General features: G+C 36.6%; 1 protein-coding gene and 1 pseudogene across 5 annotated transcripts in view; one reads left to right on the forward strand and one right to left on the reverse strand.

Annotated features, from left to right (window-relative positions):
* The window catches only part of RNF13 (ring finger protein 13), a 162,139-nt gene that overhangs the window by 80,748 nt on the left and 69,095 nt on the right, over window positions 1-12,296 (reverse strand). The gene's annotated exons all lie outside the window — the stretch shown is intronic.
* Window positions 8,794-10,039, forward strand: LOC125921948 (GTP-binding nuclear protein Ran-like; annotated as a pseudogene).

Below are 12,296 nucleotides of genomic sequence, written 5' to 3' on the forward strand. Positions count from 1 at the left end.
AGAGAGAGAGAGAGAGAGAGGCAGGCAGTGCGAGCGGGGAGGGGACAGAAAGAGAGGGAAACACAGAATCCGAAGCAGGCTCCAGACTCTGAGCTGTCAGCACAGAGCCTGATGTGGGGCTTGAACCCGTGAACCGTGAGATCATGACCTGAGCTGAAATTGGACACTTAACCGACAGCCACCCAGGCACCCCTAGGGTAATTCTATTTTTAATTTTGAGGAACCTCCACACTGTTTTCCAGAGTGGCTGTACCAGTTTGCATTCCCACCAACAGTACAAGAGGGTTCCTCTTTGTCCACATCCTTGCCAACATCTGTTGTTTCCTGAGTTGTTAATTTTAGCCCCACTGGCAGCATTTTAAAGTCAATCTTTGTTTTGGTACATGCAAAAGCAATTTTTCAATATTGAGGGGAGTAAAAATTGTGGGTAGTAAAATAATTTAGCAGACTTAGGTGAACTTTTTTTTTTAATAAAAAGAAATTTCATATACCAGAGTATTATAGGCAGTATAGGTGAATACTACTTCATCAAACTTTACTATAGGATATGTGTTGTTTACGTATCAGGGCATAAGCAAAAATAAATTTCTTATTGTGGATTTGGCTGTAATTTCTTATAGTCAAAAAAGTTTGAAACTGGGGTGCCTGGGTGGCCCAGTTGGTTAAATGATAGACTCCTGATTTCAGCTCAGGTCATGATCTCATGGTCCTGAGATCCAGGCCCCACCTGTATAGGGGCTCTGTGCTGAGTGTGATACATGCTTAAGATTCTCTCACCCTCTCCCTCTGCCCCTCCCCAACTCCCTTCATATGCATGTACTCCCTCTCTCAAAAAAAAAGTTTGAAACCTACTTATTATAATGAGTTCTTCATGTTCTGTACAATATCTGCAACAGAAAAGAAATTTGTGCTTTTCATTACAATATTATTCTGCAACACACCATCACCAAATGAAAGTCATTAGCTCATAGGTCTCTAAATTGTACTGCTTCCAATGAAGTTTTAATATTGTATCTGGGAAATGATTAGTACAATAAATTAAAACTAAAAAGAATCCTTTTTTTCTTAGAGACATTAAGAAAACCCAAAATAAACCATTATGTGCAGCTATTTCTAATGTTGCTACTAATTTAAAGATGCTTTTAAAAAAAAAAACTTCTAGGGAGGTGCCTGGGTGGCTCAGTCAGTTAAGCATCCAACTCTTGATTTGGGCTCAGGTCATGATCTCACAATCGGTGAGATCGAGCCCTGCACTGGGCTCTGCACTGTCAGTGGAAGCCTACTTGGGATCCTCTCTCCTTCCCTCTCTCTCTGCCCCTCCCCTGCTCTCTCTCTCTCTCTCAAAATAAATAAATAAAATTAAAAAAAAAACTTCTGGGGTGCCTGGGTGGCTTAGTTGGTTGAGCGTCCAACTCTTGATTTCAGCTCAAGTTGTGATCTCGAGGTCCATGGGTTTGAGCCCCACATGGGGCTCTGCAGTGGCAGTGTGGAGCCTGCTTGGGAGTCTCTCTCTCTGCCTCTACCCCACTCATGGGCATGTGCTCTCTCTCAAAATAAGTGAATATTTTAAAAATATAATAAAAATAAAATTAAAAATTAAAGATGTTACTTTGTAACAAACTTTACCAGTTAAAATTAACTACATCATTTAAAAGTTGCCTAATTGAAGAAATATGTCCATGAAACATTCCAGGTCCATGATTCTTACTGTTATATCATATTAATCATTCTGCATTTGTATTACGATCGTTTATTTTTCTCTAACAAGTCATTCTGAAAAATGAAGCATTTAAAAGTAAAAGGAGGATTTATTTTTATTTTTTTTAAGTTTGTTTATTTTGAGAGAGCATGTGTGCTCGTGAGTAGGGATGGGGGAGAGAAGGAGAGAAGACTCTGCATGGTCAGTGCAGAACCCAGGAACCACGAGATCATGACCCAAGCCAAACCCAAGAATTGGACACTCAACCAGCTGAGCTATCCAGGCACCCTAAAAGTTAAAGGAAGATTTTAAAGTCCTTTATCTTCAAGCATACACAATAAGTTTTATAATAAACATCAAAAATATGCACACTGTAAAAAAAAAATAAAATAAAATAAAAAAATAAAATAAAAAAATAAAAGTTGCCTAATAAGTTTGTAGAAGTGCAATTTAATAGAGGTATCCCATAAGTTTATGGATAACTATTCTCTAGTTACATATGCATATTAAAATGCATGTTAAAATGAAAAATCTGATCATAATTCATATTTTTTGGATACTGCTGGGATTCATATTCTAATCAAATCTTAATTATTTCTCATCCTAACGAGAAGCTCCCATTCAACCCACCCACCACTGTAAATAAAGCTTGTTGAAAGAACTTTTTGTTTTATAAAAAAAACAACTCTCTGAACTTGCTATCAGCCAACTAGGAATTCCCAAGTAGTGACAGACTTGTACTACAATTGAAATGTAACTGAGGGAACAGTTTTACAGTGAGCATCTTGGTGCTTAGCGCCACCCAGTGGCAGACCTCTGAGTATATGCCCTCCTTTACTGCTTGCTCATTTTGGTGTTCCAGGTATTGTAACAAAAAGCTCAGTACACAGAACTGCATAAAACACAGGCTCTCCTCCCAAGAAGCTGAAGTGAGAAAGTATCCAGGGTTTCTTTAGGCTAGAATCAAGCTAGGGAGAAATAATAATATATAGAAGAAAAAAAAAAAAAAGAATCTACAGTAAAGAAAAAAGAAACACACAGTACTTTGGGGGTTTGGTCTGGCCTTAGCAAAGAACTGTTTTCATCACAAGCTTTTTCAAATACAAGACAGAAAATGAGCAGCTTTAACAAGCAATCACTTTGTGGTACACTTAACATCACTTTATTAAAACATTTGAAATTACTATAAAAAATATTCCAAACAGGAAGCTCCCTCATGAAGATCAGATATCAATATGAGTTTAATATGATCGGGAGATGAAATAAAACCTAAAAAACAAAAAATTTACCATGGAGCCTTTAATGAAGTTTGATTAATTAGCATCAGTAAGTAACATTTCTCTCTCAAACTTGAGTAGGGAGTACTCAGATATTCGTTATCATAGCACACTATGTATGCATACATACGTTATGAATTCTTTTTCTGTGTATGCTAGTTTCAGAACACAAAAAGGTAAAAAGTCAAAACAAAAAAAGAAAAGAATTTCTAACACACATCCTCGGTGGTTCTGGAACCTGGCCTCTTCTGACCATGCTGGCTAGACCCAGGGTGTTGGCAATTCTAGCGTAACCTGAAACAATTCGAGCTTCACTTTATGATCCAACCTCCATGAGACCTCTAAGGAAAATGTAGAAAATGCAGAAAACGTAGTCTAACTCTGCTTCCAAGTGCCAACTGAAAAAATTCTCCGGAAAACTCGTTTTCTTTTCTTTTAGAATTGCCAACACAAAGCAACAATAACTCAACCATCAGCCTGGTACAAACTACTCTTTCTCTCAACTTAGATGTCTAACACAGGAGAAAAAATTCTTTTCTCTAAAAGGAAAAGAGATGAGGTAAAGAAATTAATGGGAGACATAGAGAATAGAGATAGTTCTCAAAACTCGACCATGACCTTCCTTTTTCATCTAAAGAAGTAAGAAGAAATTAAGAAGCAGAATCTCCTTCTCAAATGATCAAAGCAATGCAGATGAGAATGGAGGAGCGCAAGTGGCTCCAGATGAGAATGTAAAAACTTAACTCTACCTATAGAATAAAAATGCCTAGAGATGTTACAACAGGGAACGATCAACAGTTGAAATAAGATCCAGAACCGTAGCAAGCAATCCCGCCAAGATCAAATCCCATTCCAACCCCATTTTTTCCCACACGTTATTTTAGGATCACTACACCGTCATGTTGGGAAAAGCTACTCCACAGAAGGCGGTACTAGGGCTCTGATGATGTTTCACTCTCATTAAGAGTTCATGGATATAATCCATCTTGCTCTCTTCCTCTAGATACCAGCTTTCCTCCCTATCTAGACAGACTTGTGTGTCTGAATAATCTGATTATCTTGACTTTGAAGCAAAAGAATGTGTGGGGAAGAGATTTGTAAATAAAGTAATGGGCATTACATGTTTCATTAGGTTAGGGTAAAGTAAATGTAATTTGCTATTTTTCAGTTTTCTTTCACTGAATATTACTTCCCTGGTAAAAGAAGAATATTTTATTGTTTTAATATTGTGTAAATGTTATAAAGGAAATATAAATGTATATAAAGGAAACTATTAAAATGCAGATATTTTTATCAATTAAAGGGTAGAGGAAACAAATGAATAATTTAATGAACACACCAAGCTGTTTGAACCATATATAGGTAAAAATGTTTCCATACCCCAAATATCCTTGAAAACATTCCTTTTGTAGAGTATGTTAAACATGATTCTGAAGTACATTAATAACAAATGCTATAAGTGACTTTGTAGGAAAATAAAAAAGAGTAGGAAAAAATTAAATAATAATATGAAGCAACATTGAGATAATTTTGTTTAATTTCCACTCAAGGTCATATCTACTTGCTTGGTACTACAGAAATAAAAGTGAAATTGTGGGGATGCCTGGGTGGCTCAGCCGGTTAAGCATCTGACTTTGGCTCAGGACATGATCTGCCGGTTTGTGAGTTGGAGCCCCGTGTCAGGCTCTGTGCTGACAGCTCAGAGCCTGGAGCCTGCTTCTGATTCTGTCTCCCTCTCTCACTGCCCCTCCCTCACCTGCGCTCTGTCTCTGTCTCTCAGAAATGAATAAACGTTAAAATATTTTTTTTCTTTTAAGTGAAATTGTGGGAATCCCATGTAATATATCAGCCTGGAGTCCTGAAAAAGGTAACGAAAGGTAAACCTAGAAAGGAAGACTAGGGGATTATTTTATAACAAAATTTCATCCAAAAAATGGTATGTCTGTTTATTATAAGATCATCCAAGTAACCTAAAAATGTTAGTGGTAATTTTTTTTTTAATTTTTCAGAAAACATGGGGATCTCGAGAAAAATGTTTATGGGATAAATGAGTATCTAGATTTAGAAATACTTCCAAGAACATTAAGTGAAGTGAACATGGACCCAATAGAAGGTTCCAATAATACTGTTTATTCTTTAATCCATTTAAAGTATAAGCCCTTAAAGTGTTCTAAATTAGTTCATTCAGCAAATACTTACTGAGCATCCACCAAGTGCCATGCAATGTATTAGACACTAAAACTACAGAACCTAAAACATTATCTTTTCCCTCACAAAGATTAAATCTATAAAAGAAACAGTGATTAAATGGGATTAAGTAATATATTGAAGAAGAAGTGATCTATTCAACCTTAGAGAAAATTGGGAAAGGTTTCAGATTACTTCATATCTTAGAGCTAAAATAAAGTCAGGCTGTCCAGACAGACAAGCAGAGACAAGGACACGGTAAAAACCAGACAGAAAGGGAGAGACTGCTCAACACATATACGGACTTGTGAACTATTGAAGAGTAAGGTAATAGGGCAGGCAAAGTACAGATGTGACTTGAGAGAAAGGCAGGAGTCAGGTCAAGGGGGTTTGCATGACACCTAAGTTTTATACAAGTCACATTCCAACAGAAGATGAGTACCAACGTATTCCTTATCATCTACAACCCTAACGCAACTTGATCCATGTCAGGAAAAAAAACAAAAAAACAAAACATAGAGGGAGTAACGAAGTTCTTTCAGTTTCATGAAAACTGGCCTATATGGCTTTGTACCTACATTGTTCAAAAATATAATCATTAGAGCATAAAATGGTAATAAAATTCAGAAGTACATGCATTGCACCATATCTGTTTACCAAGCTTGTCTAGAGTTCAATTAAAATAACTATTTGATAGACCTACCCTATGACCCAGCAATAGCACTGCTAGGAATTTACCCAAGGGATACAGGAGTACTGATGCATAGGGGCACTTGTACCCCAATGTTTATAGCAGCACTCTCAACAATAGCCAAATTATGAAAGAGCCTAAATGCCCATCAACTGATGAATGGATAAAGAAATTGTGGTTTATATACACAATGGAGTACTACGTGGCAATGAGAAAAAATGAAATATGGCCTTTTGTAGCAACGTGGATGGAACTGGAGAGTGTGATGCTAAGTGAAATAAGCCATACAGAGAAAGACAGATACCATATGGTTTCACTCTTATGTGGATCCTGAGAAACTTAACAGAAACCCATGGGGGAGGGGTAGGAAAAAAAAAAAAAGAGGTTAGAGTGGGAGAGAGCCAAAGCATAAGAGACTCTTAAAAACTGAGGACAAACTGAGGGTTGATGAGGGGTGGGAGGGAGGAGAGGGTAGGTGATGGGCATTGAAGGGAGCATCTTTTGGGATGAGCACTGGGTGTTGTATGGAAACTAATTTGACAATAAATTTCATATAATAAAAAAAATTAAATAAAATAACTATTTGAAGAAATTGCTGACTTAGTATTAACACCATATGATGAAAATATCTAGGACCTCCAGGACAATGAACAGACTTCTGATAACTAATCTTTATTTGGCTATAAACACAGAAATTTGTGTCATTCTGAAAATTTCTGTTTTATGTGATTATTTTAATGTTCTTGAAATAACCAGATATTTTTACAAATTAAAAAAAAAGTCATATTTTCTTTTTTTTTTTTTTTAAGTCATATTTTCCACTGGGATGCCAATTCAAGTCTTCTGAGAACTCTCTGCCTCAGGACGTTACAAAGTCATTTTCTAATTAAACGATTTAATAACACCTTAATTTATTTACCAGAGCCATCAATGTTTTTTAACTTCAAATACTCACCAAAAAACTAGCATTTCCAAACAATTACATTTTGTCACAGTAAAGAACAGCATTGTACAAAGATAAACAAAATAACATTGTTTTGCTTTTCCTCTAAAGAGCTGTATCTTTCAGAGCATACAGTTTTTGTCAGTGTGAGTAAAAGTGATTGTTTTCAGAATAAGCAGCTGGCGGGTAATCAACTGTTCTTACTAGCACTCTGGATATTTCACATATCCAAATACTAATTCTGAGTACAGGTTTTGCTGCATTTCTTTAGAGCAAGACAAATTTAAAGGCTCAGATGTGCTTCTCTCAACAGAAGACAAAAAATTAAAACAGTGCTCTCTTTAATTTAGAATGTGGCAAACAATGTAATTTGCTACCTTCCAAAAATTGTTAACTACATTTCTGCATTCTTATCGGCTATCTCTGAGTCACAAAGCACTTGGGATCATTTGTATAGAAAAAAACCTGCCTTTTTTTTTTTTTAATTGTAGTTTTGTTTTTTTAATTGTAATTTTTTTAATGTTTAATTCACTTTATCATTGACTTCTAAGGAAGAAGTAAATCTAGGTTTCTTATAGTACAATACTCATCTTCAAAAAAAAATCTAAAGAATTCCAAAACGTAAACCCTAGTGTACCCACACTACCAAGATTACCACCACCACAATTACTAAAAGATCTTGATGAAATTTTACTTCTTCTTTCACTTCTGCTATCTACAATAGAAAGGGTTCCTCCGAGGAACCCTTTGTAAGATATAGCTCATTCTCATTTGTCTGTGATAATTTGGGTATCGTTTCTGATAAGTGGCGTGACAAAAAATATAACCTTGTAGCTACTATCAATTCCAGCATTCTGTATGGGGCTGAATTAAGCACTTCCAGTACTTGGTTCCAGAATGCTACATCAGGAATAAGGAGGTGAGTTATTTTTCTATTTTCTTAAGTCAATGTATTCATACAAAATTGTGGATATATATGAATGAACCCTGATTTTATACAAAGAGCTATTTATTTTCAATTCAGAAAAGTACTAGAACATACATTCTAAGTGATTAGGCTCTATAACATACCTAATAAAAAACTATATATAACCATCAATTGGGAAGCCTAGAAAATACAGGCAAAGATTTTTGATCAGAAGATTATAGCTAATAGAGCTAATAGCCTATCAACCAATGACCACCCTTAGAAAGGAAATGCTCTTTGGGATGACATTCCAGTTATTTTTCCAGTACGTGTGATGGCTTTATCCTTATCTATCTAACACTACCTTGACAGGTGATACATATTTCTTATGAAACTTATATTTTATACATTAGTCATATGGCATGACTAAACTGTCCTTTATAAACCATATTAGAAGTTTCACAATCAACTGTCACTGAGTTACTGCATCACAGTGTAACTTATCAGCTAATAATTTAGTTTCTGAAAGGTCAGTGTGATGTTTAGTTTTATGTGTCAACTAGATGGGGCTAAGACTTGCCAGAGAGCTGGTAAAACAGTATTTTGGAGTATGTCTGTGCAGGGGTTTCTGAAAGAGATTAGCGTTTGATTCAGCAGACTAAGTAAACAAAGATCCACCACTCTTATCAACGTGTGTGGGCATTATCCAATTTGTTGAGTGCCCAAACAGATGAAAAGGTAAAGGGAAGGCAAATCCTCTCTCTTCCTGATATCCACCTTCTCCAGCCCTCAGACATCAGAGCTCTTGGTTCTTGGACCTTTTGATTCCAGGACTTTACACCATTGGCTCCCTTGGTTCTGAGGCCTTGGGACTCACACTGAATTATACCACTGGTTGTCCTAGTTCTCCAGCTTGCAAACAGCAAGCTGTGAAAAACTTCGAGGCCGAATACAGTTAGCATCTTTGACATCTTTATCCTTATTCTGTTTTACACCAACGGTAAAAAGTGTAAAACATCAACAGCTAATTCCTGTCGCTTATTTACTCTGTGCAAGGCACTAACTGATAAGCATTTCACATTGATTATTTCATTTGATCTTCATAACAATCCTAGGATGTAGGGAACATTATAATTCCTATTTTACAGATAAAGGAATTGAGGCACACAGAAGTAAAACAGCTTGCCCAAGATCACACCACTAATGAGCAATAAAAAATAGCATCCAGGTCAGATGGGCTGGAGACGCTTCTGGAAGTAATAGCACAATGGCTGCCCAAGAAGAATTCCAAGTCCAGTCCAAACTTGAATTGGCTGGCGATGGTGGCAAAGGAAAAATGATGTTCGTGAAACATCATCTGATGGGCGAATGTCAGCAGTACATAGCCACCTTGGGTGTTGAGGTCCATCCCCTCACGTTCCATACCAACAGAGGACCTATTAAGTTCAAGGTATGGGATATGGCTAGTCAGGAGAAATTTGGTAGGCTGAGAGATGGCTATTACATCCAACCTCGGTGTGCCATCACAATGTCTGATGTAACATCAAGGGTTACTTACAAGAATGTGCCTAACTGGCATAGAGGTCTGGTATGAGTATGTGAAAACATCCCCATTGTGCTATGTGGCAACAAAGTGGACATTATGGACAGGAAAGTTAAGGCAAAATCTATTGTCTTCCACTGAAAGAAGAACCTTCAGCACTGTGACATTTCTGCCAAAAGGTAACTACAACTTTGAAAAGCCCTTCCTCTGGGTTTCTAGAAAACTAATCAGAGACCCTAACTTGGAGTTTGTCAAGCTTCTCTCCCAGGTGAGGATGATGACATATGAGAAAGTGCAGCTGGACCCCAGCATCGGAAGTCTGGTTTCATAGGCACCTGCCCTGTGACGTCAGTGGTGCAGGGTGTTGCCACTTTATTGTACAGCTGAGCAGAACATATGCTTCATCTCTGGGATGCTGAAGGAAATGAATGGGCTTCGGAGTGAATGTGGCAGTTTAAAAAACACCTTCATATTTTGAACCTGCATATTTATCTGTTTTGGAATGCAGTTGTTTCCTGAATTTCAAATAAAAGACTGCTGTAGTCACATCACAGTATCCAGTGGTGAAATCTCATTTGTCACTGTCATTCCCATTCGTTTTTGTTTAAAATCAGAATAAAGTTATTTCAAATGAGAAAAAAAAAAGGGGGGGGGGTGCATTCAAATGTATGCAGTCTGTTTCCAGACTTTAATTAAAATCAATGTGTCTATCCTGTAAACTGAGGTCTCATATTTTTGTTGTTGTTGTTAAGTTTATTTATTTATTTGGGGAGGGAGAGAGAGACAGAAAAAGAGAGGGAGAGAGAGAATCCCAAGCTGGTTCCACACTGTGAGCACAGAGCCCAATGTGGGGCTCGGATTCACGAATCTTGAGATCACAACCTGAGCCAAAGTCAGACACACTTAACTGACTGAGTCACCCAGGCACCCCGAGGCCTCATATTTTTCATAACTAAGACAAGACAGAAACCATTAGGAACAACATGAATAAGGAGTCATTAGCTTTAAATGGCTATAATAAATACTCTGTTGTTTATTTGTGAAGAAAAGATAACAGAGTTAAAAAAAAAAAAACTTGTACAATAAACTAGGACCTTATTCATTAAAACTATGTCTACATGGTGAGGTATAATGAAAAAAATTTTAACATTTTTCTAAGATGAGAATCAATTTAAACATTTTTACATGTATGTGTTTTTAAAAAATGCATTATACACCTAAGCAGAAGTCTTACCACTACACTACACAGTTTAGCAAAACTTTATTGCTCATCTACTATGCACTCCGATACAAATTAGGTAACTATACGTGAACTCTAAACACGGTAAGCTCATATAAATGAAATATATATAATAAAAAATAGTAATGTGAATAAAGAGTAAGGGAGCTATTTACAAAGTGGAAGAGTGGCACATTGGGCTGGAATGATTCATTCTGCCAGAGAGGGCACAAAGAAAAGTAAGCCTTCCAGAAAAGATAACATCCTCAGCTAGCACTTAAACGTCATCTTGGCCAGAGATCTTGAACAGAGAAAATAGTATGTATAAATAGGCACAAAGGTGTAGTTAGCATTGTATGACAAGTCAAGAGACTTCAAGGAGGTGGTATGGTTGCAGAATAAAATTCAAGGCAGGAAGCAGGAAGAGAGGAGCTGAAATCCAGCTAATCCTAAAACTCCATTAGAAGCATTCAGACTCATGATGAGGATCCGCTAAAGGGGCAAGAGGACTAATAACTCTACCACATATGCATCCCTGAGTTGTGTTTGTACCATCAAAAATAAACATTCAATGACAGTATTTTCCTAAATTTTGCAGTGAACCACTTCCCATCCCGAACTAAAAAAGTTCTTAAAAAAAAAAAAAAAAAGTATTATAGTTTCTAGTTAATAAAGATTGGACTGAACCAAAAATTACATAGCATAATAATGCAATAAACCTTAGAATCAGCAAATTTTGGTTTACTTTTAATTTACTGGCAAGAAATTAATGAAATATTACAATAATATTTCCTTTTTGTTGGAACAATCTGCAATTATTACGATTTAGTTCTGGGTCAAATCTTAAAATGGCTTAAATTCAAACTACTATTAAAAAAAAGATATAACTCTGAAGAGCAAGAAATCATTTGACTTCAACTCTGATTTATTTCCCATCTAAAGGCAATTAAGAGTTTCGGTTTGGAACCGATATACAATAGTAACAACACCTATCATTTCCAATGTGCTCTACATTTCCAAACCCTTCTGGAGTTATTATTTTATTCCTTTAAGAAGTTTACTATAGAGGTGTCATTTCTTTCATGAAATGCAAGAAGCAGAGACAAAATTCAGGCACATCAGGAGTCTGTTCCCGCTGAATAAATCATCTAACATCAAGCTATGTCAAATTCATGAAGTAATATCCCATGTCTATTCTCTAAGATACACGCAAGAAACTACATGACACTCAGGTCTGAGGTAGATCAGTAAAAGTAACATCAAGGCTTATTTTATACAGGCCTCAGTGTGGCTCTTTTGCCAAGGCCATCCCAAACCAGATTTGTAAAGACGGTATTAAAAGCATTAAAAAACCACACCTTTAGAGCAGCACTGACGATAGTGAGGGATGTCCTATGGCAAACTTTGTTTTACTTATCTGACTTAACCCGCTCCAGGGAGACAAACTGCGTACAGGTGACGGAACCAGCTTGTTACAGAAGAGAAATCCCGATGTCAACATAAATATAAATATACGTGTAATATTGATAATGGAAGAGTAAAGGCATAAAACTGAAGGTTAACGTTTCCATTCCTAGATTAGATCAAGCAAGATTCCACTATTAAACCACAGTTCAAGATTCCCAACTTCTACCTGCAAACTCTTAGAACCAATAACAATCACTTTTATCCTAGTCAATTTTGTTTACAACCTTATTAAAACTGTGAATCGTGAAACCGACGCTGTCTCCCTCTCTGTACTGGCTGTTAAAAGCTTAAAGGTCAATTCTGTAGCAGATGAATGACACTTAACCTGCTCCTCTCTTGCTTGCCTTCACCAACTTCACCTTC

Source organism: Panthera uncia, chromosome C2 (genome assembly GCF_023721935.1).
Source record: "Panthera uncia isolate 11264 chromosome C2, Puncia_PCG_1.0, whole genome shotgun sequence".
Taxonomy (NCBI): domain Eukaryota; kingdom Metazoa; phylum Chordata; class Mammalia; order Carnivora; family Felidae; genus Panthera; species Panthera uncia.